Here is a 4,493-nt window from a genome sequence, read left to right as displayed (position 1 = left end):
ACACTGAAAACTGACTGCATAATAAAACATACTGCACACTGAAAACTGACTGCACACTGAAAACTGACTGCACACTGAAAACTGACTGCACACTGAAAACTGACTGCACACTGAAAACTGACTGCATAATAAAACATACTGCACACTGAAAAATTACTGCACACTGAAAACTGACTGCACACTGAAAACTGACTGCACACTGAAAACTGACTGCACACTGAAAACTGACTGCACACTGAAAAATGACTGCACACTGAAAAATGACTGCACACTGAAAACTGACTGCATAATAAAACATACTGCACACTGAAAAATGACTGCACACTGAAAAATTACTGCATAATGAAAAGTTACTGAACAATGATTACCTGTAATTCAGTCCCCTTCTGCAAACCACTCAGTCCTGCCGAGGAAGGTCTCTCTGCTGGTGCTGCTGACCGGAGAAGGGGGGGGCCATCACAGAAAGCCTGCTCTGTGATGGCTCTTGTCAGAGTCACAGCAGCTCTGGTCCTGACAGAGGAGAAGCAGGCTCTCTACAACACGGCAAGTGCAGGGAACAGAGCCGAGCAGAGCACACTCCCGCCCACCTCAATACAGCACAGCCACGCTTTCATCTCTGCCTGCATCTTCTTGTCAAATGTGGCGGGCTGCAGGAGGAGGGCGGGTAACAGCAATACTGATTGGCTGGTGGGTGAAGCAAATATTAGAAGAGCAGATCTGATTATTTCGGCAGCTAGCCGCTGATTGGTGGGTACAGTGTGGATTGGATTAGCGTGCGCACGTCACCCCCCCCCCCCCCGTCGCTTATTCTTTGTCACTCCCACTCAGGTACGTCACCGCTAGCCAATAGATAGAACTATGGGGGATGTAGTTTGCAGTGCGGTGTGGACAATTAGATTTTTCACTGTATGCTTTCATTTCATGGCGTGCCCACCGAAACAGCTTGCCGTGCCGGGAGCGGCACGCGTGCCACGCGTTCGCCATCACTGTCCTAGGTGGTTTGACTATAGGGACAGCTAATGTCATCCAGTACGGACTATGATCCGACAAGAGTCTAGAGCAAAAGGCTGCATATAATAGGTGAGGAACCAGTATCTGTGATAGGAGGATAAAGTCAATAAGAGACATTGTGTTGTGGGTGGAGAAGAAGCATGAGTACGCTCTGGCGTTTGAGTGTTTAGTCCTCCACGAGTCAACTAGATTGAAGGATGATATCAATCTGGAAAACCTGGTGGGTCTACAGGGCCTAGGAGTCAGTGCAGGTTGTTGTGCTCTGTCCAGGTCAGGATTTAGGGTAGCATTGAAGTCCCCCAGCCAAATGGCTGGGATCGTCAAGTGTTGTGCCATATAGTCAAGTCCTTCTGTCAAAACTGTCATGCAAAATTGAGTTGGTACATAATAAGCCATTAGCAAAAACTGTTCATCATATATCTTAGCATGTAAGAAAACATAGCGACCTTGTGGTTCTGAGCTCAGGTCACACAATTCAAAATGCAGGGACTTGGTTACGAGCAATGACACCCCTCTTGCGTGTTTGGTATAAACTGAATGATATACCCAGCTAATCCAGGGGCGTTTAAGGGCTAGCTGTAAACGGCCGTCTAAATGTGTCTCAACAAGGACTATGATGTCTGCCTTTTGCTTTTTAATGTAGGATAGGATGGCTATGCGTTTGACTTTCTCTTAGTCCTCTAACATTCCAAGTTATGAATTTCGTAGATGTCATGGTGGAGTGTGATGTGTAGATAACAGAGGAGTGTGATCATGTAGTACCATAATTTCACACAAGAGGGGGTCATCACCCCATATATGAGGGGAAGCCCTCTAGATATTAAAGCATGTAGAAATACACTGAAAATAGCATTCTGTAAATAATAGCATTTGTACTTGGTACATTGTACTTATATATCAGACAGGAGGCTCATATCTTATGCATTAACTTTCTTTATTAATGCCCATAGCAGAACATTTTTTAAAAACTTTTCTATTAACTTTTAATGAAAGAATTTTTGATCAGTGAACTACGACTCCCAGCAGTCTTTGCAATCCGTAACCACGCCCAGGTCGGTGACCTCTATATAATAGACTGCCCGACTAGGATCCTCCTCTTTCTTTCTGCTCATAGCAAAGATAAGTACTCCCATTGTAATTTTCTCATTATTTACTAATTGTATTACCATTGTTAGTAGATATAGATAGCTTTTCTTGCTATAGGAGATTAATTAGGAATATGGACATATATCCTCCTATTTTGTTTTCCTAAGGTATTCTCTTTTCCTTATATATATTTTAATCTTCTATCTCTGTGCCCTCCCCAGCTCTTCACTGGGGTACTATTCTGTTTCTGCGCTCCGCTGAGCGCCGCTTTACATCGCTACACCGATCGGACAATCTATCCCCTTTTTTCCTCTAACAGGTGCATCGGATCGCCTCACACAGGCGCCGCGCCATTTTCTCTGCTTACCCGTCCTTCCCGCGCGCCGCGGGGGGGAGGGGTCCTCCTCCCCCTCACGCTCTCCTCTAACAGATTCGCCTGCTCGTCTCAACGCTGGTTGTGACAGGGCAGCCAATCGGAGGAGAGTCACAGGACATGTGATTCTCCCTCTTCACAGGCAGCTAGCATAGGCTCCCTCCTCACGCTGTAACGTCAGTCCCTGCACTGCGGCGGTGAGGAGAGAGCTGGTACTGGAATTTCTGTCTGTTCTGTATCGTTCCCTATAATAATTATAAAAAAAAATTCATTAATATTGACATAGCGATTGCCTGCTTATAAACTTACCACTTAATCGTTCCCTAACTGTTCCTGGATATTATAGATTTATCTCTGAGCATAATATACCTTTTCAAGCAGCAGCATGTCTGACCTCCCCACCCCTACCGATCCTATGGAGGATAACATCACTAGGGATACAGCCCCAGCCCTGAATGCTGCCCAAATTCAGGAGCTTATTAACAAATCTATCCTGGCTGCCCTGACCTCTGCTGCTTCCTCCAGGGTCCATATACCCATGACCCCACACCTACCGACGCCGCAAGGCGACGAACCACCGACCAAGAAAGGCAAGGCCACCCATAAAAGAAAACACACTCTGGCGGTGATGGACTCCCCGGCAGGGGAAGGAAACAATATGCCTCAGGTAAACCCTAACTCGGCTTACCAACCCCAGCATCATACGCACTCAAATAGACCCCTGGACCCCAGGGAGATACAACTTAAAGGGTTTAAGGCCGTAAGAAGGGCCAAACCGGACTCCTATATTGACTCTCCTCAAGAGGATTCTGATGACCCCTTAGAGGGATCGGATGAGTCAGAGCCGGATTCTTATGAGGACGATGCTGGGGAGACGGCGCTCACTACAGCTGCCACCCCTGCCACGCAGGGAGATATTCTCCTAGACTCCCTAGGAGAACCGTTCTTTGATCCGAACGCTATCAGTCACCCGCGTTCTGGAGAATGGACCCCGCTACCAGAGGTCAACCAATATGTTGAATTATGGGCCAGAAAATCCCTTGACAGGGTTTGCCGCAACAAACTTAGGGCTGAATGCCCCAGGCCCCTCATACCTAATAAGGTGGTGGCTACCCCTGAGATAGATCCTATCTTAAGTAAATATTTAATGAAATCTGGCAAATTCCAGAGGAAAGGGGTAGAAAGAGTCCTAGACATGATGGGGCCCCTGACCAAGATTCTTAATCTGTCGGAACAGGCGGCGGCATCCGGGCAACCGGTCGATTTACAACAGCTGAGAGGCTGGGCGCAAAGGGCAATATGCCTGGCAGGCACTGCCAATACGGCATGCTCGACCGAAAGACGCCGCTCTATACTGATGCGTCTCGACCCCCAACTAGCCCATCTGGCTGAGTCAGAACCTGGACCGTCGGCCGACGGTATGTTGTTTGGAGACTCCTTACTAAAGGACGTCAACAAATTTGTGGGCCTCTTTACAAGCCTGGACAAGGCTCAAAATTCCTTGAGGAAAGCAGGAACCCCCAAGGTTTTTAACAGGGCTGGCAGAAATAGAGGCCGCTCTGCCGGCCGTGCCCCGTCCTACAGGCCACAAAATAGAGCCCCAGTACATTACCAGTACCAGCAGAATCAATCTTACGCCGCCCCAGTGGCTCAACCTGCGCCCTTCTTTCCACCACGGGGCAGACCATGGCGAGGACGAGGTGGACGCGGTTATCCTTGATCCCGACCTCCCACTGGTGAGTATAATGCACACACCACTCATTCACATTCCTGTGGGGGGACGTCTCAGGTATTTTACCCACGCCTGGTCTGCGATTACGGCAGACGCATGGATATTACACACTGTCACAGGGTTCACCGTGGATATCATGACACCCCCACCACTCAATGTTATGCCTCCACCTATTCGCTTCGCAAACCAGAACGTTGCTCTAATAGACAACGAACTGCGAGAATTACTGACCAAACAGGCAGTAGTAGAGGTGGACCATTGCTCCCCAGGATTCATCAGCAATTTATTCCT

This window comes from Rana temporaria, chromosome 1 (assembly GCF_905171775.1).
Source record: "Rana temporaria chromosome 1, aRanTem1.1, whole genome shotgun sequence".
NCBI lineage: Eukaryota > Metazoa > Chordata > Amphibia > Anura > Ranidae > Rana > Rana temporaria.
This window is presented reverse-complemented; position numbering follows the sequence as displayed.